This window comes from Rhipicephalus microplus, chromosome 4 (genome assembly GCF_043290135.1).
Source record: "Rhipicephalus microplus isolate Deutch F79 chromosome 4, USDA_Rmic, whole genome shotgun sequence".
Taxonomy (NCBI): Eukaryota; Metazoa; Arthropoda; class Arachnida; order Ixodida; family Ixodidae; genus Rhipicephalus; species Rhipicephalus microplus.
This window is the reverse complement of record NC_134703.1, coordinates 24,056,639-24,081,741: the sequence shown is the minus strand read 5'-3', so window position 1 is coordinate 24,081,741 and position 25,103 is coordinate 24,056,639. Positions and strand designations below refer to the sequence as shown.

Genomic DNA, 25,103 nt, shown 5'->3' with positions numbered 1-25,103 from the left:
TGTATCGCTTTTCGTGTTCTTCCTTCCTGAAGCCGCAACAGCCCTACGAACCAGCGCCGTCGAAAAACACTGATGGATGCCTCGGAAACGCGCACTGTGCACGACGGGCGACCAGTGGCGATTGAAAAATAACGTTGCAAAAAATCTAGATGTTTTCATTGCTCCAGCACAACCGCGACACGCCACGCCCATGTACTTGCACGTGGTTTTGAGAGTTGATGCGAATGCTCGCCTTGTGAACGCCGAGATTGTAGCGCCACACTCACCACCCCGAAACCGGAAGCGGCATAGGCATGCACGGGCCACCGGCTTCAACCCTGTCGTCTCTGTCATCCGTCGTGTCGCATTCATATTCAGATGCGACGGCGGCGCGACGATCACTTATTCCTTCCGAAGCGATCGCCGCCAACCAATAGCTGCTCGGGTATTTTCTATGTACGCTGTGGATACGTATATGCATCGACAGAACGGGCCGTCTCTGGCGACCGTATACAAAGCGCCGTTGGCGCGACTTCTGCTTGCTGTGCTGCGTGGGCCACTTCTCCATTAACTTCTCAGGCTGAAAAACAGTTTTTGCTTTTTTGTATCCGCTGAATGCTGGGCGTGAGATTCTTTCTACAAGGCGGGCGCGCTGCGCGATCGTCGTTATGCGACTCCGAACATGCATACAGACCTATGGACAAACGATGCTATAACAGAAGTGCAAGAGAGAGAGAGGGGGGGGGGGGGGCTGAATTGAAGCTTCTGGCGGGTCTGCGAAAGAAAGTTGAGAGCCCTGTATACGACGTGCCTGAGCCAAAAACTTTCGTCCCCTCTCGGGCCAGGCTGGTGTTTCGCTTCATCAAAGTCATTCGACGACGCAAAGCCGCGGCCTTTGTACATATACTGGGCCTGTTTCGGTCACTAGGCGTCGCGCGTGCTCGCCGTCCATGTACGATACTTCTCCATATTCGTCGATTCTGCTGTTTCCTCCATAGGCCCCTCTCTTTCTTTCTCTCTCTCTCTCTCTCTCAACATTGTTGCCTTCTTTTCTTCCTCCCTTCTCTCTCTTTGTTCCGAGAAACGACCTCGAGTGAATAGACTCATCGAAACTATAGAGCGCACGGGTACGGAGGAAAGAGGCGCCCTTCGAAACCACGTGGGTCTATACGCTGCTCCATAGACCAATGAGCACGCGTACGATTCTTTTTCGTCGACGAGCAGGGTATACACGAATCGGTGGACTCCAAAGGCGTGCATATTTTTCACCTATTGTTATCGGCCGTAGATAATGATACCATTCCGTCTTCGGTTGCTCGGTATCCTCTTGCCGATTGCGGACGACTCTGTTTTCTGGCTCGAAAAGCTGAATCGCGCGTACATTCTAAAAGTTGCTGCCATCTTATGCATGAAATCACACAATCTTTCTTAACCTTCTTTTCTTCCCAGCTCGTTCCGTAGCGCCTCCGCGATTCGCCATCTGCCTGTTACCCCATCGCTGAAACTTACGTTTTTTTACACGGGTCGCGCCGGCCGTCTTGCTCGCTTACAAAGCACTTAGAAGTGTGGCAGCTTGGGCTAGTTGGTATGACATGACGATAGTTAGAGCGCGAGAACAGGACGACGACACAGAGACAAGAAGGACACAAAGCACGTTGGCGATCGTACACAACAGGAACCAGGAAGGCGGAACGCGTTGTATATACCGCACGGCTCCAACGCCTGCCATACAAAGCGCGCAAATAAGCAAAAGCATCGCTTCAATATGAAAGTTAAAAGTTACAAGTGTCGAGTTTTGACCGATAGGCTTGCAGAGTGCGACAGCAGAGGCGGGCCCGTCCGGATGAAGAATAGATCTTGGGTCGGGACACTCCGCGGCCGCGCGCGGCGCCGATTTCGTCCCGAATAGGAATCCACCACGCACCACAAAAGGAACGCGGCGCGTAATACAAAAGGAACAAATTTCTGGGAGACATATTCCCGCGCTTGGCGGCCCGTGGAAGCAGCAGCAGCAGTTGTAGCTACGCACGCAGGGAAAAGGAAGAAGAAGGAAAAGGAAGATAGGGAAAGATGAAAATCGGAGACAGACGTCGCCGTTTTGCGCAGACGCATTCAGCGACGGAGCGATTTTCGCCGCCAAATCGGATTTAGTTCGCTCGCCCTTTTGTTCGTCCGCGAAATCGGCCAGCACCGCGGGGAATAAGGGAAGAGAGCGGGGTTATATCCCTTTGTGCGAATCTGCATTACACACGAAACACTCGATGTCGCGGCACGCGTCTCTTTCCGATTCGGGACGTTGAATATGCATATTTCGCTCGCCCGCTATAGATCGGGCTTGCGCGGAGCTTGGTTTTATTTTTCATTGTTCATCAGGGCCATGCGGCGGTTCCAGAAAGTCGCGATGATAGCACAATTCGCGTGTGCGGCATGTGTAGTCGACGGTCATACAAGCGTTGGCTCCTCGCTTGGTGAGTCGAGATCGAGTAATGGGCCGAAACAGGAGACAAAAACTTTGAGACGCGTTTCCGCCTTGAATCGCGTCCCGCAGCTCGGCACATGCTCTACGAGGGATACGGCTAGCCACATCGCTTGCCCCCGCCTTAAGGACGAGCTCACTTTCGTCTTGTTTCTTTCACCTATACTTCCTTCCCTCCCGACCATTTTTCGACATTATCGTGACCATCTTGGCCTACACGCCTCGCCTCGTCAGTTCGCCGTTCCATTGTTCCGGTATCTCCATTCCTCTGTACGCTTCATGTACTACAGCCGTCCTGCCTATGCGACGCCTTCCCCGGCGGCGCGTATGCATGCCCTAAAAAGTGCAGTATAGTGAAACTTTCGGTTGCCGTCACATGTGGGAGAGTCACGTGATTTGAGCGGGAACGTCACGAGCGAAGTCACTTGTGGGGCGGTACGTCGCTTTCGGCTCATGATTCTGGCAGTGCATACTGATGCAGGCAAAATAGTGTCTGTGGTTGGACTGGGGCCACCCATGGCCCCAGTCCAACCACTGAAATTGGCAAGATAGTTGTACTATATACGCAACGTAAGGCAGAGCATTTCCCTTCCATTCGAACTTTTCTAGTGGTGTGACGTACGTTATACGCGACGTCATATTGTTCAAGTCGCGTGACTGTACCGCCAGAGACGGTGACCGAAACTTCCACTACTGCACTATTTACGATGTATAGAAACAGGTTCACTGCCGGCCCCCATTAGACAGGACAGCGGGGACCTTGGGCGAGAAACAGTCCTCGCGCTCTCGCTGTCTGTCGCGTCTTTTATATTTGTGATAATGTGCCTGCGTCACTGCCTCCCTGTAACGCTTCTTGTGGGCTAACTGGCTTCAATTCATCATTAAGTGTGACATAGCGCAAAAACATGGCGTACGCAATTAAGGATCGAGAATTTCATGATGGAACAGCGCTGCGCTGTCGTGTAATCGTCCTGTCACCGTGCCCTTGCGCAGTGTCACATCTCTTTTGGCACATCGCGCACAGTGTTCGCCATTCTCACCCAAGACTGTGTCACCGTTGCCCGACAGCAGTACATAGATGGATGCACCTGTACCTTTTAAGTAAAGAAGACTTTAAATCGCCTGAGACAATTATTCATCGTGAGTTAACGCTCACGTCACATTGCCACTGACCAGAATAGATTATTTTTGCAGTAACTATACGGTGAACTTGATAACATGGAGTGTTTCTTATTAAATATTTCTGCCTGTTTCTTATATATGTAAGTGTTCGTGAAGTTCTGTCATTTTCTAAAGTTAGGGCTACCGTACAGCGCTTCCCATGGCTTCGGCCGTATAATTTGGTGACAGTATTTCTGATGGCGCTTCCCACCATACACAGAGTACAGATGCCATGTAAGGAGGTGTACCTCGTGCTTCGCTTCGGTAAAACTCCTTGAGAAATGCCAAATATCGGGAAATGCGGCATACACTGGCGCGTTGATTAGACAAAATCAACTGAAACTTTGTTTCAAGGAAAGAAAGTCGTCCGGTTATATATGCACCGAGCTTCCTGGTGCCCCACACTGTCAGCGATCGACTTTAATGACTTCGCTTGGTGTAGGGCAGAGCACTCTTCTATCCCGAATCCGACAACCTCAGCCGCACGACACGACAGTTTGATGTGCACCACGCGCTTCACGGCCGGCCGAGACTTCCGAGTGACCGATTTGTTTCCTACGCATGCCGCGCCGCGTCTCTTCAATCAACCATCGACGTGCGGAAGCGGAAGACACGTGGCGGCACGCACGCACGCGCACTTCGGTTTTGCCCAGCAGTTTTTGCTGCTGTTCGAAAAAGCGCGCTTCTGTGTACTCACTGCGGAGCCAGCAAAACCGACCAGGCAGGACGCCGTCCCCTTCATTTCACCTCGCGGCTGAAAGTCCAGAAAGAACGAGACAGGCAAGTGTGCTTTCCCTCTACTTCTCCCCTACCTCCTCTCCTTCATCGGGGCTACACATTCAGCGTTGCATTCGGTAGCGGCTCTTTACTGGGCGCCCACCGAGGGAGCCCGACACTTGATGAATGTTCGTTACCCCTCTTCCCCTTCCTTCTAAAGCGCTTGGTCGACAGCGGGACAAACCGGGAGCAAAGCGAAACGCAGCCATCAAGAGCCCAGGGAACGAGGAGCAATCCAGGAAGGAAGTTTGCTTCCAGCGTGGCGCGTGCATTGCATAGGAGCAGGAGAAAACAAAGGAAAATAAAAAAATAAAAGCACCGGAAAATACGGTCCCCGGGGCGCAAAGCGAGAACGGAATAAAAAAATAACAAAGGTAAATTGTTCCTGTCCTCGGGAGAGTGGTGAGAGGTTTTGGACGCACCGTGCATCATGCAAAATTGTAGCGGTCGTTGAAGCCATGTTAGGGAAAAGGGTTGCTGCAGTACACGGCAGAATAAAACCGGCACGGTTGGAATTGCCGTCTAAGTTCCGGTGTTGTTCCTTGTATTGCTTTTCCGATGTGACTCGGTGAAAGGCCGTCGCTTCTATAGACTCCGGTCTACAGCGGTGAGCGTCTGAGTAACTTATGCAGCCGTGGTGCAAAGAGATAAAGAGAAATAACGAGAGTTTTTTTGCAATACGGGAAAAGGAGGCATCCCTCCACCCACGCACGCCCCTTCAGTTCCCACTATTCCCAACCGGGACATCGGAGTTTCCACGTGGCGTCCCAGTGGGGACATGCGAGGACAGCTCCGTCCGTGAGTGAGCTGACTGTAGGACAGCGAGGAAAAGTACTCTGCGGCTGATGATGCAAGTCTCGTCGTGGCGTCCGTCCATCTTCATTGCTAGCTCGCGTTAGCGCGGACCATCTTTTTCCAGCGGCTTCGCCAAAACACGAGCCTCTGTGGTCCCGAAATACAGCGCGTGCCGCCACTGTTATACGGTCGCCGCTTTCTTTGAATACTTACGGTGCGTTGTTTCCCCAAGCTCCCCCAGCTGTAAGCTCGGAAACCGTCTAAACAGCTTTTACCCCCTGTGCCCCGAACCCTCGTGCGCCTTTCGTCCCTGAGGCATCGCCGGGTCTACACGAGACACGGCTTGCTTCTTGGTGGAGCGCTTTTCCATGCACGAGGCCCCGTTACCCGAGAGATTGTGTGCCGTGTACCGCGGAGACGTGTTCTGTCGAGGAGGAGGTCAACGGCGCGCGCCGTACGCATGCCATCTGCGGACCCGGGGGCGACTGATGGTCATTCGTTGTGCGTGCCCGCGTCAACCTTACGGGAGAGTGCCCAAGCTCATTGAAACGGCGATGGGTAGACCTTGCTGCGCTCGAGGCCGGGTCATGTACCGAGCCTCTCGTCGCTTTCGCGACTCTCCAGTACCGCACTTCCCGTTGCATTCACGGCTCGTTTCTGGGGGGCTCGTTTGGCTTGTCCCGTGGATGGCTTGAAGTTGAGAGCTCTATATCGTCCTCCTCGCCCTTAGTGCGACACTGACACTGGGTTGCCGACTCTGTTTTTCAACGTTTGCTTAATGGACCTGGGCGTCCAGGGAAGGCAGCAATTCAGAGCATTCCATGGCTGCGTGTGTCGAGCCTACGGTGAATTTTCGTACAATATGGTCGTCTGGTATTAGTAATAGTATCGCTATGCAGTGCAAGTGTGTGCTGTTACGTGTTGATGAGAGTCTCATGCTCGTAATTCATCATGTAACGTTTCGCTACGTTTTTCGTATTTGCGGAGGGTTCAGTAGCATGTCTGAATTCACATTTTACAATGCACTAGTCACTAGTGTGTTTAATTGTTTTGTTAGCTTATTTTTGTCAAGTGGTACAAGCTAAAACAATTTTTGTCCATTATATTCTCATGAGGAATATCCCTGTGGCATTAATACCAACTCTGCGTGTGTGTACGATACAGCAGAGATAAACACGACCGATTATTTTACTGTAATACTGAACAACGATTTATCTGTCCATTAAGCTCAGTGCTGAGGAGCGTGAAATATTAATGCTGCAGGAAACGGCTGCCATCGCCCGAGATTTACGAAAGGGCCCTCTATTTTGAGTCCAAAATATGTCACTGTGACTTTTTCACGAGGGTGGAACAAAAACGTGTAACTACATTCAGCCGCTAATTTGGTCAATGTGTCGCATTGCTAATTTTGCCATAACGCAATACATAAAAGCACAGTCACCTATTGTACTTGCATCGACAGAGCGGCTTGCTAAGGTTTCTCGAATATAATCAACAACAGTTCTCGTGATGGTCGCGTTGTCGCAGCATCCATACAGGATGCAGCGACCCAGAGACATCACAAGGAATCAGACGTGGAGCGCCCAGAAGCGGACGTTAGAAATAAACAGTAAGAACGTTCGTTGGGGGGACTTGTGAAAGGCAGCAGTTAATACAAACATATCTGGAAGGGTGACTCGCGCCGGGATATATGCAGATGTCCCGCCGGTGCGTCCCTGCATGGCTCGGAAGGGCAAAGAGGCACCAAGGGAGAGAACTCCTGCAAAGGCCCGTGATCGGGGCCTCGAAAACGAATCCATCTCCCTCCAATCGAGCGCGGTCTGCGTTTGTCTGCTCTGAGAGCCGTGCACACGGTAGCCGCACGGTGGAACTCAACTCGGTATAAGAAGCCCTATACGCGCTGGGATGAAAGAAGGGGTGGAGGCCTGGCGGCAGGAAGCGACCACGCACCGCTGCTGGACGCGACTGCGGTAGACAGGTGGGACGGCTCCCTCGACCCAATTGATTTGGGGGAGCCTGTGGACGGGCCGCGTTCCTGACCGCCTTCTCGTCGTCCTGGGTGGGGCTCAGGTGTCAGCTGCAGCGCTGAGCGGCATCGCAGCGGTGAGAAGAGCTGGCGTGCTCTCTTCTCTCGACGGTGCGACGACGCAATGACTGGTGCCACTGCCGCTGACGTACGCACCGAAAGTCGTGCTCCCCAGGAGAGGATGCGGCAGAAAGCGACGCCGAACTCTGCTTGTTTCATGGCCGCCTCGTCGGTTCCGTTATTTCCGTACAGCGTTCGCAGAAACAGCATGTTCTCCAGCGAACGTAAACCTCACTCGTCAACTTTCTTTGGCTCGTAAAGCCGATACATGGTCTTTGACAGATGAAATCCTTCTAAATGCGTTTGGAGTGAACTGAAATAAACCAGAAAAGAACGTATACTGCACGTTTTATGAATGAAATAAAGTGAGTATAACGTGTGCTTTACTTTACGCTTTTTCTTTGTCCAGGATCGTAAATCTCATTAGAAAGCAGGAGCCCGTTAGTGTGGCTCGCTCACGGAAACCTTTCAATGTCGTATTGGTTCAAACTGCCAGCGCTGGTACATCTGTATTGATAGAAGCTCTCATCTTGTCGACTTTCATGTTATAACCCACCATTTTCTTTAATGCTGGCGCATCCCGCTAAAAAGCTTTTCAAGAAATAAGTTCGAGAAGTGGGCAAGTTGAAAATGCTGCATACTTGCAAAAGTCAGCGCGGACAGCATAATCTCTAGTGTGTGGTACTGTGTCCTCTTCGTCTGGTCTTCGTCTGGTTCGCGCTTACAGTTTTCAAGTATGCTTCCACGACTGATTTCATAGACAAAAGATGACATTGCCACCGACATTGTAAGTGACGCTTAGCAGTCTTTACCACTAGGCTGGACCCACCCGCGCCTCAACGTACAGCCTAAATGGGCATAGTACGAATAGAAGAAGTGCCACGTGTCACCTGCTTGGTATCATCTGCAAACCTAGACTGCATATACGCACTTTCGTTAGATTCAGGGGACTGATGTGGCGTTACGCTGTGCCATGTGCACTGCCAACAAGCTGTCTTGTTTTGTTTTTTTCCTCAGTAAAGGAACCTGTCTGGACGCTGCACGTAACAACCTGACCCAATAGTGACCGCCGTGCGCTCTTGTCGCATGCAGCGCAGTTTATCTAGCCGAGTGGACGGATATAGACAAGACGAATTGTACAAGATGACGTACACGCGCAGGACTGGCACCGTGAACGTTGGTACGTCGCTTTTCTTTCTCTTCGTTTCGTTGTTTTGCCTTTCTGCGCAAGCTGGGCTCATCGGCGGTGCGGTGGTGCTTGTCCATGCGCGCAGCGCCGGACGTGAACGGCCTGCGGAGAGATATTGATGTCACGCGGAAGCTGTGTCTTTCCCCGCGTAGTGTCCCTGCTTCGTGTATACGACCGACGCTGTGGCCACTCCTGCTGGCTTTTCTTGGCTCTGATTTCGCGATTGTGCATGAGCCCATGCGCTGCTGCTTGAACAGTGATTCCTGTAGCAGCCGCGAGGCATGAGGCACATGTAGGTGCCGTGCACTTAACTTACTCTTTCACTTGGTGGTCGGGCCCTTTTTACCGTGATTGTCAACGCTTGGGATAACTTCGTCACTTTCAATTCGGTTTTTCTTTCTTTATTTCTTTTTTGTTTTTTTCCTCTCTCTCTCTTTGTACAACATTGGTCACCAAGTTCATTTTTTCTTAATACTCTTACACCACTGCCAGCCCCCTCCCCCACTACACACACACACACACACACACACACACACACACACACACACACACACACACACACACACACAAATATTAAGAAGTGGAGCGGCGTAAAAAACATGCGTATAATAATGCTGAGCGCGCAACGTGTCCTCGCTCATATGCGTTAACCATGAATAATAGTACACATTGGTAGCGGTCAACACTCATGCGAGATGCATTCGTCCTAAAAGGTCACTGTACCTAAAAACCGAGCTGAAAAAGCGTTTCCCGATGTTATTCTTCTTTGTTATTATGATTTAGAAGAGACATTGGCGCATTATTTCGTTGCTCGTCTTCACATCAAAAGCAACACCAACAGTAAATATAAATTCGAAAAAAAGCTGTCGATGACAAATGTCTTAGATATCCACTAGGTTGCGCACAATATATTGAAGCAAGGCACCGAAAAAACTCGCGCTGTTCCATAAACAAATTAACGCGGACAAAGGAATATATAAATACACTGAATGTCGATAACATGGAAGTTTCCGGCCAACGACGGGTATCTATAGACACATTACCAGCACGATACCACGTGTACTTCGCCAGGCTTACCTCGTCTCGAAGGAGAGGCTATGGCAACTTTGTCCCACGCGCCGTCAGCGGAGCGAACCACGGTCGTACTCGGTCCACGAGTACCACGCACAGCTGCACCCGGTCGCAGTTGCGCCTGTGTAGCGACGCGCATAGTTCTCTGGCTGCAAATACACGTACATACTGCAATGTTTATGTGCACATGCCTACAGATGTGGCTGTACACGCCACTACGTGTCGTCGCGATATACCGGGTGCCTTACTTCTGCTTCTGCGCGTTTAATTAGGTCCTCGCCTGGGTGCCGGTGTCTATGCCCGCACCTCCGTTGGGTATACGCGACGCGGTTTCGTCAACGCCGGTGAAGCGAAAGCACTGGCAAGTAGATGCGGTAGACGAGGTCTTTCTGGACAACTCTGCCGTTGGGGGAAGAGGAGTCACTCGTATAGAATGATATTAAGCCGTATAGAAGAGGCGTCAGTGTATACCTCTGTAGTGTGTTGCGGCGTATGTTTGCGTCTGTTTCTAACTTGCCACCGAATGCAGACAGCCGTTATGGGCAAAAGTACTCACCGTGTAAAAAAGGTATTAGCGTTAAGTGGGTCGTGAGTTATAATAATCACATTACTTTCGGTACCAGGATTGCTACGTTGAACATCTGTTTAAGCTTGTGTCGTGCACGGCTAGCTTTTATTGTCCTGCCGGTGACAGACCTTGTAGAGGTCATTCAGTAGGAAATCGATCATTGGATTAGGTTGTAAACTTTCGTACACAGGCTCTGGCACGAGCGCGAAACTACAGTGTAGTAACGTCGTGACTACATAGTCACACGAGGCCTAAGCAGTTGATCGCGTCCGGGCATATGGAGTACCGTTAGAAGCCTTAACCATCCTGGAAAAATTCAACAACGCAGGGCGTTGGTTAAGCGGTCGTCACTGTCTGGCTGCCGCGCTAAGTACTGACGCGAGCGCCACGAAGCGGCCGGTGACTTAAAAACAAAGTGAGCCTTTGATGCGCCTCCCGCGCCTGACGTCACAAGAGCGAAATGGAAGCGCGCACGAGCTATGCTCGTTTATTTTTCGTTTCTTAGCTTCGCGATCGTCCGGCCACTTTCAGGCGGGTCGTCACAGCACGCCGCTTTCTTCTTCCGCCAACCCTTCGTCTTCCTCTTTCGCTGTGTGAGTGTTGTCCCGGCGTTCCCGCCTCCGGAACCATTAGCATACGTGTCCACTTGCTTTCCAATCCCGCGATTCACTCGCCTTCAACAAACCCTCGCCCCAGCTGTTCCAAAGCTCGACGCGAGTTTGGGGACGGCTCAGTCGACTGCCTTTGCCGTGTTGTGCCGGCGAAACGCGCATCTTTAAAACCATGGGGCATCTAAAGCTCCGCCCATGATAGCAGATCCACGTCGTCCTTTTCGGATTCCTTCGCCACCCTATCTATCCCCCGTTCCCTTTCGTTTCCCCCTTCCAACCAACTGCAGACATCACTTCGTTCGAGCGCCTTCCCTTGCTCTCCATTCAGTTTCCTTCCACAGTTTCCGTCCCAACATCCCTGCATGGCCTCATCATCCTCTGAAACAGCCGCCTCCCCCCCCCCCTCTGCCTTTTCTCTAAAGTCAAGAAAACTGTTCCGCTTTTCTTCCGTTTTGTTGTCGCGCTCGACGTCTTGGCGGCATTGAAAGTGACGTCGTCGAAGACGTGAAATTTTTTCCCATAGTCGCGGCGAAGCCGCTCCAAAGAGTTTTCCGTCACAATCTCTCTTCATGGTTGTCCCTTCCACGTTTTAGTTCATTCCGCGTTCTTTCTTAAATTTCTTTTTTTTTAGTTTTTGACATGTTGTTGCTGCCGCTGTAGACTCTGCGCCTCGGAGTGGGAAGCAGAGGCCTAACTGCTGAAAATAAGGGAAGCGAAATAAAGTAGCGAGATGGAAGTTCGAAACGGCTGGCCGTTTATATAGCTGCAGGCCGTAATCACGCGGTTGTTTTGAGGAAACGACGCGCTCTCCATTCTTGGATAGATGATGGGTTGGCTGCTGCTCGACGTGACTGGAGCAACGTCGGAGTGGACGCTTCATAAACGACGAAAGGAGTCTACTCCGTAACATTATACTCGGATGTCCGTAACCCATGCACGAGGTCTTGTGCCGAATAACCACCGCTTGAGCGTATTGACGTTGACCGGTGTGTGTACGTCGTCTGCATAGATAACATCAGAAGTTGCGCACATGAGGTACAGTGGTTGTAAGTTATTAGAGTTTCCGTCGTTTAGGCGTATAACTACAAAACAGTCTACCTATCTATCTATCTATCTATCTATCTATCTATCTATCTATCTATCTATCTATCTATCTATCTCACTAACTTGAAAGACCCATCTGGCCGTTTGGCACGCTGAAGTCTTCGGCCTCAAGAGTTTGATATGAACAAAATTCATAAGTCACGGAAGAAGCATATCGACACAGACAGTCTCTCGCGGTCACCAATCGAGCCTGCCGCTATAAATGACGAGTTTATGGACGCCGAATTCTTAGGATTTGTGAACGTGGCCACTATTTCAGAAGATCAGTGCAGTGACCCCGACCTGCTTCCACTTGTCGACTAAGAAGGACGACGTGTAGACGTGCATGCCGCCAGTGTTCGCCAGAGGACATCCGTCTTTTTTTTTTTTGTTTAAGGAACGACTTTTTATACAAGAAGAACTTTTCTGACACCGGCAGCCCGTACTTGCTCGTTGTCTCTGCATCACTGCGAAAAGAAATTCTGGAAGCCTGCCTGGTGAAGTCACCTCTGGTCCTCTCGTCTACACCCGGACATTGTCCCGACTGCAAAGCAATTACTACTGGCCGAAGCTACCTGCTGCTGTAAAACATCACGTGCAAACTTGGGCCGACTGTTAAAGACGCAAATCCCCCCCCCCCCGGCAAGCCGTGGTGGGCCTGCATTTCATCGAAGTGCCAGCAAAGCCGTCCGCCCCTATTGGAAGGAATTTACTAGCTCATTCCCAACTTCTGCTGCAGAGAACCAATGGATCATTGTGTGGAGACAAGCCATGCCAAGGGGCACAGAAGCATAAGCGGCTCATTTTTTTCATAGAAAACGTCGTATTTCGGCACTGTGCTCCAAAATTTGTCATCAAGGAAAGAGGAAGCGCGTTTACGGCAGAACTTCTGGAGTCGGTTCTCAGGTTCGGCGGTATAGCTCACCGGACAACAACTGCGTATACCATCCCCCCCCCCCCCCCCAGAAAAAACGGACTAACGGAGCGTCTTAACTAGACCCTCATAGACATGCTTTTCATGAACGTCGGCACATAACATATAAACTGAGACGAAATCTTGCCTTATGTGACCTTCGCCTATACCACTCGGCAGGAAACTACTGAAATGACACCAATCAGTCTAATCAACAATTACGAAGACACTACAACGTTGTAGGCTCTGCTGCCGCACCATGCAGTGTGACGACACTCATGCCGACGCTGAAGAATTTGCTATGCGCGCCGAGAAAGCCCGGGAGCTTTCCCGCGTGCACATTTGTCATCAACAACATCTAGATACGAAACTGTATGACCTACGGCACAAATTAGTTGTCTATACACACCAATCAACAAGGTATGGGTCTGGTTCCCAATACGTCGACGCGGACTTTCAGACAAACTGGCCGATACTTCGGACCGAGTCAGCCGACGCTTGAACGACGTCAACTACGAAGTGGTTCCCGACGGTGATTGCCGTTCCAGTCGCCAGAAGCATTCACCCGAAATCGTGCATGTCGTCCGGATGAAACCCTATACCTGTCCAGCTAACTCTCGTTTGTCGCTTGGGTGCCAGTGCGTATGTGCGAGTGCCTGGGCTGCGCATCGGGACGATGCCATTTTCGGAGGGAGGCAAATGTCACGTGCCCGCTGCGAGGAATAAGAAGACGACAGCGCAGACACGCATCTGCACGCTTTATGCTCAAGGCAGTATACGGCAAAGAAGAGGAACGCTCGAGCACGTGGTAAATACGAGAACCGACCTCCTGCTGCTGCTTCCTCTGCCTCTTTAAAACGACCTCCGCCTTCTCGTCGTCACACTATCTATCTATCTATCTATCTATCTATCTATCTATCTATCTATCTATCTATCTATCTATCTATCTATCTATCTATCTATCTATCTATCTATCTGTCTGTCTGTCTGTCTGTCTGTCTGTGTGTGTCTGTCTGTCTGTCTGTCTGTCTGTCTGTCTGTCTGTCTGTCTATCTATCTATCTATCTATCTATCTATCTATCTATCTATCTATCTATCTATCTATCTATCTATCTATCTATCTATCTATCTATCTATCTATCTATCTATCTATCTATCTATCTGTCTATCTATCTATCTATCTATCTATTTTATCGTACACTTGTCTGCTATAGTTGTTAATGTAACTACAGTGCGTGCGCGCCATCGTGAATCTATTTGCTGACTTTGCGATTTTTTTTTGGTCTCATCTTTCTGCCCATTCAAGTAATTCAAGGCAACTCAATGTTTAGGGGGGGGGGGGGGGTTATAACGATTTGTAATTGCCGGTGCTGCATGTGTCATATATTTCTGACTCCCCGAAGTGTAATATGCGTTTGTGCGGGCTTTACTGGTATAGGACGTTGTCGTCCACTAGTTCGTTTTGAATTTCCGGAGCCCTCTACTATGACGTCTCTCATAATCATATGGTAGTTTCGGGACGTTATATCTCGCATATCAATCAGTAGTTCGATTTGCACGAAGACCATTCCAATGCCGCGAATTTCATAACATGAATGACGTGAGCGTAGTTTACGGGAATGTATAGTGGTTCGCCACCAATGTGCCGGACCACCCAATGTAAAATTCTGCCGAGCAACGGCACCGAAATGATACAACTGTCATAGATCGCACGAAGCTTCATCTCATTATTGAGGCAGGAAGAAAGACGCGTACTGTAACAGATGGTGCCGGACAGCAACACACAAGAATGCTGCTGATACTGCCAGAAAGCGGCAGTCACGTTCACATGGATGTGTATAGGTATACTGCTGGCCCCACTGAACCGTCGCTGTGATTTCCTGCATTAGACTGTCGGACTTATGATTGCCGTCAAACGGCACCACTCCCCACCACTTTTCGGCACGTTACCGTTGTAGAGGCCAAGAAAAAAAAAATGCAGAAACGACGAAACAGGTGAGTTGATGACGCGTGGCTTTTGCTTTGTGTGTACGCATGCGCACTCATAGCCGGCGCGAGATTTACCTCAAGATAAAATGGTCGCCACTGATTATCTACGCAGACGCACGCGTCCTCGCTTTGTTGAGGTCGTTGGTCAGTACGACGCCTCTCTCTCTCTTTCTCTCAGAATAAGATACAGTTTAGCTAGTTGGAACGTTTTTATTATATAAAAGTGAGACAGGGTGCGCAAACGTGGACACAAGAAGAAGGAAGCCGGGTTACCACCAACGTCTATCTATCCGTCTGTGATTTGCTGATGGGCAGTAACTTACAGTGCACTGATGTATCGATCTCGCCCTGTTTTCATGTCATGTTTGCACTGCTAAGCTCGAGGTTGCTGGTTCGATCCCCGGCCTCGACGGTCGCATGTCGAACGGTGCGAAATGCAAATAACAACCATATCTTTAGATTTAGATGCACCCTAAAGAGCTCCAGATGGTCGAAATTAATTCCCAGTCCCTCACTATATAGCGTACCTCATAATCATATCCTGATTTTGGCGTCTATATATACACCTATAAGCGTCGGTAATATCTTTGGGGGGTTGCAGGTTGCATCGTATAGTTCATGGGGGTATCGCTGGTATATATGGCCGTCACCTCATTGGTTACGCCCCTTCGTAAAACGTGCCCCTCGAATATTGTAAAACCACTCAAATATTGTCGAATAGTGTTCACATGCGGTCTAATTCACGCACTATCTTTGGTCATGGCTTTTATCTGCGCACGTTCGCTTTAAACTCGGCAAGAGGCGGTGCGTACTCGTTGATACCACTTGTTACAAACTGCTGGTTACGTTTACACCATATGCGCGACACTGACAACCTGGGCACAGAGTTAAAGGTGAGCGCGGAAACGTTCGTCGAAAACGTGTCGTCCACCTGAAAATAGCGTTCGATTCCTAGCGCATTGTGACACGCGTATACGCTTGTCACAATGCTAGGAAACAGTGTTCAGATGTCACGCATATATGCGTGTCATTTGAACACTGTTTATTTTTCCGAGCGAGAAAATGAAACCGAAAGTGAGGTGATGGTAAAAAAGACCCGAAAGCTGTTCATTGTGCGCTCTTACGTTTTTATCACGATTAACGACGGCGATGCATAAAGAATGATAAGTGGATAAAAAAGATCCTCCAAATACAGTTGAGGCGCACATATAACGGTTGTGGGGGAGCAAGACACCTTTTTTTTAACGACCCGCAAATAATGATTCATTGTCTGCAGAACGCGACGAATGAATTAACAAAAAAAAGTATATAAATAAACACGTGACTATGTGGTGCTTACGGTTGCGCTTGGAACCAAGGATCTCCGATGCTGGCGTTGTTTCCTTTGTGGCCGCACCTCTCATTTGTTTAATGAAAGAAATCGCTAGCCCCCCCCCCCCTTCCTTCTCTCTCTCTCTTCAACGACATCCGCTTTGCGCCGAGCATAAATAAAAAGCCTGCCGATGTCAGTGCATAAATACGCTTAGTGGTTGCGTCCCCTGCCTCGCGGCGATGCTCAACGTTTAAAAAAAACCCGCAATAAACATGGCGAAACAAAAAAGAAAAGAATACACACAACTTTACTGAAAGAGCGAACTGCACAAAGGTACCACCCGTGTATCATCTATATATAAGCAACGCGCTTTGTTTCGGTACTGTTTGTTTTGTCTGTCGACCTGCCGGCATGCTTTTTTATAAGCCCGGCTTCTTTTTTTTTTTTTAATCGCTCTTCTCCCATCTCTTCTCCCACCTTTCTCGCGACAGATTTTTTCTTTCTTTTCTTTGAGTCGATTGTCTCGGTTGCGACGTTTATTTCGCGTGGCAGGTGGAAAACCTTGAAGGCCCGGTTACAGCGAACTATATAGCTCGCGTCGCGAGAGTGCGCGGGTTCCACCACCGTGCCGTATATCGGGACCGAAAGACAACTGCGCGGGGGAGACGGCGGCTGGCCGTAATTACAATTTCATGCCGCGGATATGTGGTCATTAATGGTGTCCGTTATGAATATTTGTGAGCCGTCACGGCTGCCGAGCAGATTAGTATGTTACCGTTCAGTATCCGAGCACGCGTGGGGGAGGGTGAACGGTGCTTGCTTATCTAGACTGCCGCGCGAAGATGCAATGAATAACAAAAGGAGAAAAGAAAACAAAGTACGAGCGATATTTTTTAATGTAAAAGAAAAAGGGTGATCTGATGAAGGAGGGGATATATAACCTAGGCGTACCCATGTACCTTTTGTGGTGCTCGATAGCGTTGAACAATAGATGCCCGAAAGAAACGTATCACTATATCGGGCACTCATCTTTCTGTGTATTATTTGCATCGTTTTTTAATATCGTTCATTTTGCTTATCATAAACTTGGGATTCTGTAATGTGTGTGCCAGTGTGAACATTTATGCTCAGTCTCCCCTGTCCCTTTCGCAATGTTGTTGCAAGTGGACAACGTTACTGTCTTCAAACCAGCTCTTATATCGCTTGTCTCTTTTCGTAGTCCAACTATGTGGTCATGCAACGCCGCTGTGGTCTAGTGGCTGAGGTACTCGGCTGCTGACCCGCAGGTCGCGGGATCGAATCCCGGCAGCGGCGGATGCATTTCCGATGGAGGCGGAAATGTTATAGGCCCGTGTGCTCACATTTGGGAGCACGTTAAAGAACCCCAGGTGGTCGAAATTTCCGGAGCCCTCCACTACGGCGTGTCTCATAATCATATGGTGGTTTTGGGGACGTTAAACCCCACATATCAATCAACTATATAGTCATGCACGCTGAACAATCTCTTTTTGCTGGCGAGGATATAATGATTTAGCTTGGATAAACTTCGAATGGGCTTCGAGTGAACTTCGAGCATGTCGAAAGTAAGCTTCAAGAGAGAGGGGCGAAGTCGTGGCATGTTCACAATGTTGTGAGCACATGAAACAAACATACTTCATTCCAATGTTGCCGGTATGCCTCGTGACGTATTCACGGAAATAAAGATTCTTACTCGGTAGAACTTAGTCACATAGAAGCCAGTCCATCATAATTTGGCCCATTCACCAGCGAAGACGGCCGGTCATTAACAAACAGTTCTAATGGTCGAAAGGCTTCGCGAAATCGCTCTATACTCCGCCTCACTAAAAGCGTGCAGCACGGTGAAGACATTTTTGTGTGTGGGGGTGGGTGGGGGGGGGGGGGCTTTGTGGATGGTTAATCTGTTAACGATAACCGAACACGTGCTTCATAAAAGCCAGTTATTCTGATTCATTGTACGCCTGCTATCTTGGCGCTGTACTTCCGTGGATCTTGCACTGATTTAGTCTGGGATTGTGAAGAAGGCTATCGGACGCAGACTAGTAAGATCTCTTTCGAGCGGATGAGAATTTTCTTATCGACATCAGCCTTGGTTATCGAGCCGGCTCTCGCACCTCCTTCTCTTTTCTCGCCTGCATTCGTCGGTGTTAGTTAATGTTTGGCAGTGTGGGCTAAACCTTAAATGATATTGTCTAAATTATGGCTACTATCACTTAGAGATGGCCTAATAATTTGAGGCGTTTAGTTCCGGTTAACGTTTTATGGTTAGGTGTCACAACCTGTAGGTCTTGCAGCACTGGAAGGAAGTAGTAGTAATAATGTTTGTAGTAGTTTGCGTCCCGAAAGTACGATATATTTACGAGACAATGTAGGGAAAAGGGGGGGGGGGTCTAGATTTTGACCATGGCACCTGGGTTTCTTCAATGCGCGCCTAAATGTAAGCAAATAGGCCTCAAAGAAACAAGAGCCGCGCGCACGGAAGCCTCTCCTATACACAAGCTTGAGTTGAAGTTCATTGAAAAGAAACAAAAATACATTTCGTTTTCTTGGCTATCGTTTCTTCCACTTTCACTCAAGACGTGGTAGCTTAACATCAAAGTGACAGAAAAAGAAAAAAGGTTGTGCGATACGCCTTATCACTCTCGGGTGGGCGTAACGCCGTGCAGGCAAAAAATCTTCTTTCCGTATACGTTGCGCCCGAGGGTGATCCATTTCCATCAGGCCGCCGGACGCTTCTATCTATCTGCAAGAAAGGGGGAGAGTATATGTGTGAAAAGACAGGAGAGATTGGCCACTTCGCGCCTCCTCGTTATCTTTAGCTTAATTGGCAGCCCTGCTTAAAGATTTCCAGGACGCCTTTGGCGGACATCTTGCCGGCCGCTTTGCTGCCTCTTGAAACGGGCTTGTGTGCATAACGGTCGCCATGTTTCAGACCTCAAAAAAAGCAAACACGAAAGAGATGAGACGAAGGGAAGAGAAACTCGAAGAAACTTCACAGCGTTGCCTCACCCGTCTTGCCTGCAGCTCTTATTCTATTTTATTTATTTTTTGCGCATTTCTTAAAGCGTCCTTTTATCACCGACGTAACTTCATTTTCGCCCGTTGAGGCAGCCGAGATGTCCTCGTCTCTGCCCAGTATTTTAAGAGGGTATATAGCTCGTGGGCGATGTTCTCGGGCAATTGAGATTAGATAACTCGTTAACGAAGGCATCAAATTCAACTTCATCATGTGACAAAAACAAATCTCGTCCTTTTTTTGTGGGAGTCGATCGATTTGTCCTCAAGTCTAGCGGCACTAACCTGCTTGCGAACTCTTCAATGTTCAGAGAGCGTACGCGTCGTATTTTCATCAAGGGATATATTGTGCGTATGAACTAGAACGGATAAAGGGGGCCTTCTACTCTTTCGCACTATTAAGGTCATGACATTTATACATCCTTGTCGCGCGCACTCTTATCAAAAGACACGCACCTGTCAACTCATGCCTGAATGACTGTAACCACTAAATGGCAAGTATTTTAGATGTTTTTCTCACCTTCCAAACCACATCTGAAGTATTAGTATACTTTGTGTGGCAAGAAAATAAACCAATCTCCAAGCTTCAAACACGTGAGTGTGAATTGGTGCTTATCGTTGTTCGTTAGTGGATACGTGCCCTATCGGCATAGATTTTGTTTGCGCTTAAACAGCTCAGTCACGTGACCTAAGCAGAGACGTCATGCGTGACGTCATCGGAAGAGTGAAACGTCGCTGTCGGCCCCATTTCTCAACCACACTATAAAGCAACAGCAGCTGTCTTCCATGCCGTATAACGGGAACTTTCGAGGGAACCAGATCCGATTGGCCTTCGAGGGGTGCAATATAGGCAATATATAGACTGGCTCTATTCGAGCGCCGCGCAAGCACGGCACAGAGATTGATTGATTGTTATGTGGGTTTAACGTCCCGAAACCACCACATGATGATGAGAGACGCCGTAGTGGAGGGCTCTGGAAATTTCCACCACCGGGGGCTCTTTAACGTGCGCCCAAATCTGAGCACACGGGCCTACAGCGTTTCCGCCTCCATCAGAAATATAGCCGCCGCAGCCGGGATTCGATCCCGCGACCTGCGTGTCAGCAGCCGAGTACCTTAGCCACTAGACCACTGCGGCGGGGCCACGGCACAGAGGTGTATTACAGTTAAAGTTATTGGATCACCTTATGCAGACAAATACCCACACAAGCAAAGATCTTCCGCATGAAACGCTAGCCACCGCCCTCGCGGGGCACGGAACCGCCCGCCGGACAAACTAAGACGTCGCCGCGTAAACGTACACTCCTTGATGGGCGTACTGTACGCGATAGCACACGCACTTAGCACGCGGGTGTTGCCGAGTTGGCGCTTATGGCGCGAGCTGCGTGTCTGATGTGTGTATACGTCGGCGCAGACCACGGCGAGCGGGGCCGACTTTGATGGAGCCGCTGTCGCCGTATCCACTTGCTTCTCTGACGCCCCCCTCGGTTTCTTTATCTCGCTCCTTGGCCACACCGGAGCCCACTGCGAGCGCCGGTCGGCGGGATTGCACCCCGCTGAGCCTGCCAACCTTCGGGACGTCCTGCCGTGTCTGGGCTCCGAGAGTGCGGCTCTGCGCTGCAGCCGCTGCTCGCGGTGGCGCCTTCGGTTGCGCTTGTATACGGTGTAAGCGCGCGCTGCTTGCGCCGCCAAACTTGGGCATTAGTCTAATGGCGCAGCGCCCCACGGCAGGCGTTAGCGCGAGCTCATGCTGCAGCGTTGACTCCGGGTGTTTCTGCTGTTGCTTCCTTGCCTCGGTTACCGCCGTAATCCGCTGGCCGAAGAAAAGGTCGGGGCGCGGTGGCGCCACCGGCAAATCACACAAGCGCGCGTCACAAGGGAAGACTTGCAGGGGGCGCTGGAAACACACCGTCAATTACTCTGGAAGGTCTTTAACGAAATAAAAACATGTGAAATGAGCAGCGAAGAATCTATAAGCACGGAGAAGAAAGAGAAAAGAAACGTTTGTAGCTTGCCTGTCGAAGGTGTATGCATGCCTAGAGCGTGATGAAATCACTTAACTGCTCCACTCCTCAGACATATTTTTTTTTCTAGAAACGAAATACGAAAGCTTAATTTTAATGCAACAATGAGCAAGTGAACCTACGAGAGCAGTAATCCGGCGGTGATCTGCTGCACCTTCATGTGTCACACACTCATATTAGCTTATTTTGTCAAGAGTAACACAGCTTATTTTTAATCCAGCCCATACGCGACTGCATGCGGTCTATAAAGTTGTACCCTGCACTAGGAAGCTTCCAAAAAAAATTTGAAAGGTAAGTTACGAATTGCCCAGCTGGTGCGTGTGAGATGGTTGATTCACCCCGAGTTATTATGGTGAGTTGTATACCTATAGGCCTAAACTTGGTTTTTTTGTGTCTTTACGCGGATTTGTGGCACGTACGTCAAAATGTTATTTTTTTCCCCACAAACCATTCCCTCTCTTAGATTCGCCGCTATGCTTTACATACGTAGACACCTGTCCTGTTTTCGCAAGCTATACGGCTAATTGGAAATCTGAATTTTTTTTATTTAAAGGTAGATAAATATTTAGTTTCGTGTACAACGGCTATAGTAAAACCCACATGTCGCACACTTCGCCCTCGTAGTACACCCGAACCATTGAACCGACATGGCTTGTTCTGTAACAGTTAGAGGGTTCTACCGCCCTGTCATCGTCTCCTGTCTCGCGTGAGCGTCTCGCAGGTTCTACGTATGATGCACATAGGAGGCTGTACTTTTGTCTACAGCAACACCGAAAGATAGGGAAAACGAGTAAATGAACACAAAAAGGAACAAGAAATAACACATAAAGATGTGGGAAAAACACTGCAGGCCTGCGCGCAGCACGCAGCACAGTAAAAGTGGGAAGACTCCACCTTTATAGATACCGTTGAAAATCTGCCTTGGGACGTAGAAAACACTTGCGAGGTATCCCCCAGGCTGTAAATTGCCATAATTTTGCGATGTACAGAAGCACGTGCCCTTATTCGTCATTCTGTGGGGATATACCCCCTATCATCCCGCATGTTGACTTTGCTGATGCTGTACGTGGATGAAGACGGTGAAAAATAATGTCTGAGCCCTTCCTACTGGGCGGGAAGGTTTAAATGACCCGGTAGTTACGCATTTCGCATTGTGTTAGGCATGGTTGTTATTTACTCTTTTACTACACTAAATTACATCTATTTACGTCATTCTTAACACTATACTTCACGCCTGTATATATATGTTCTTTTAGTGAACAGCTTCAGACATTGGCGTGGATTTGTATAGGCTTCTGGAGTTCACGCAGAGCGCTTGGGTTGAAATACCACTCGGTCCCGGTTTTTTCTTCCGACTCCACGCGATAGCCGACATCGCGGCAGCAGCGTAGAACTGAGCTACTAAGATCGGCTGCTGTTGTGCACAGAGTTTCTTAATATACATTAGAGGGAACTCTGGCACTAGTGTCTACGGGAGCTGCAACGCAAGGCGCTTCAGCAAGCATGGGAATGATGGCTAATACACACATTTGTCTAAAGTTTGTACTTCTCACCTGATTTTGGCTTCGTGTGTGTGTTCGTGTGGCTTGGAGCTGTTTTCTCACGAAAACAAAAATCAGCAAATGTTCCGCCATTGTGCTTCACCACTTCATTTTTTTTAGACTTACCTTTACAAATTGGGTCACGAAGTTCAAAAGGGTTAAATCTTTGTTTCAAAACAAAACCGAAGCGCAGCAATAAACGAAGCCGCAAGTACCACTCGCCGCCCGCAACTATACGAAGACTAGGCAAAAACCCATCATTCCCATGGTCGCTGAACGATCGCAGCGCCAGAGTGCCCTCTAGTTAATTTTAGAAAACTCTATGCTGTTGTGGTCTCGTAACAGCTTTCGCTGGAACACACCCGAATCAATGCTCCGTAGTTCGTAAAGCATTCGGTTGGATTGGAACTGGCGTGTATTTTCGTACCGAAACTCCCTGCGCTTCGAGGTATGGAACGGTGGCCATGGATCGCAGCGCCAGAGTGCCCTCTAGTTAATTTTAGAAAACTCTATGCTGTTGTGGTCTCGTAACAGCTTTCGCTGGAACACACCCGAATCAATGCTCCGTAGTTCGTAAAGCATTCGGTTGGATTAGAACTGGCGTGTATTTTCGTGCCGAAACTCCCTGCGCTTCGAGGTATGGAACGGTGGCCATGGATCGCAGCGCCAGAGTGCCCTCTAGTTAATTTTAGAAAACTCTATGCTGTTGTGGTCTCGTAACAGCTTTCGCTGGAACACACCCGAATCAATGCTCCGCACTTCGTAAAGCATTCGGTGGTATTGGAACTGGCGTGTATTTTCGTACCGAAACTCCCTGCGCTTCGAGGTATGGAACGGTGGCCATGGATCGCAGCGCCAGAGTGCCCTCTAGTTAATTTTAGAAAACTCTATGCTGTTGTGCTCTCGTAAGGGCTTTCGCTGGAACACACCCGAATCAATGCTCCGTAGTTCGTAAAGCATTCGGTTGGATTGGAATTGGCGTGTATTTTCGTACCGAAACTCCCTGCTCTTCGAGGTATGGAACGGTGGCCATGGATGACGGCGCGAAAGTGTATATGTTCGCTCCCGTCGCACACCGAGAGTCGTTTCCGGCCTCTGCGCGTACTACGGCGGCGGTGTGTACACGGTCGGGACCTAATTAGACGATTTCCGCAGTTCCTGTAACGGTGCGCGTCGCCGGTATAACAACCGTCGCCGGAGACGAAGGCGATAACACTCCTCGGCGGGGACGTGTTTCCTCCGATCCGCACGAGATTTCGCGTATCAGAGTCCCGGTCCGTTTGGCTGTTTACACGTGAAGTGAAGGGCGTCGGAAAAAGCGTTGAAAAACCGGAGCTTCTAACGATGAGCGTGGCGGGGAGTCACGACGGGAAACCTGGGTCCTTTTTTTTTCTTTCCTCTGTGCGGAAATAGTTAGAAATGGCTTGTTTACGGCGACTTGTCATGGATCGTCGAAGTACCAAGGCTCGCTAAGGTGCTAGACTTATATGTATCATGCGAACGTGATCTTGAGCGAAAATCTGGCGTCCACACGAAATCGTACAGAAAGACGCATGAAATGAAAAAGGACGAGAATGAAAGCTAGTGATGAGAAATTCGTAAACGCGGGGTAGGTGCAGGTGCCGACGTAACAAATGGACTTGTCCTTTTAAAGTTGCATCCTTGCAAAGTGCTGCTGTTTACACCACCCTGCAAGTTCCACAGTTCGTTATTGACACAGTGACACCCAAGCAAGATTTTATGGAATAAAACGAATATGTATAGTGACCTGCTTTTCATTCCCCCCTGCCAGCAAACATGAAGCGCGACGTTAAGTCGTTGGCTACCCAAGGTGTTCTCGTATGATACTAGGGAGTAAGAAGTCATACAGAAGGAAACGCGGGAAGGTTAGCCAGTTGACTACTCTACACGTGGGAAAGGGACGGGGTAGATTGAAGGATAGAGAGGAAAGAAATGGTAGAAAAATCGGACAGTAACAGTACGATGTGTAAGCTCCACAGAAAATTTGACTGAAGGTCGCAAAGCAACGTTAGAATAATTTCAGCCACACCACCTCGACCAGTGCCCGTAAGACTACATTACTAGAGCAGGATTAAGTCCGATAATCACTTGCCAGGAAGGTAACCAGTTCCCGCTAACGACTCAACTTATATATTGGAATAGTTAAGGTATGCACCATCGAGTACACAAACTTCCGGTCTCAGTAGAAAAAAAAAAGTTTGCGCTTTAGAAACCACTTGTCACACTTGAAAAAAAAAAAGAAATCGCTGCTGCTCGAAGGTAATGAGAGTCGTACACTGTAGTCTCAACGTGCTATATCTTCGTTCGCACGCGAGAGAGAGTTGGAGAGCGGATAGCGAATGCTCGCTTATCTGAATTCAACGAGCCGCTTATCTCGCTTCGCCAAACCGCGGAGCGGCATGCTTTGCAAAGGGCGGCAGGGAAAGAACAGGTTTGGACACCGAGCAGCAGGGAAATGCGGCCGCGAGCTAACG

General features: G+C 49.3%; 1 protein-coding gene across 1 annotated transcript in view; it reads left to right on the top strand.

Annotated features, from left to right (window-relative positions):
- zfh1 (Zn finger homeodomain 1) overlaps positions 1 to 25,103 on the top strand; it is a 637,515-nt gene that overhangs the window by 548,365 nt on the left and 64,047 nt on the right. The window lies entirely within an intron of this gene.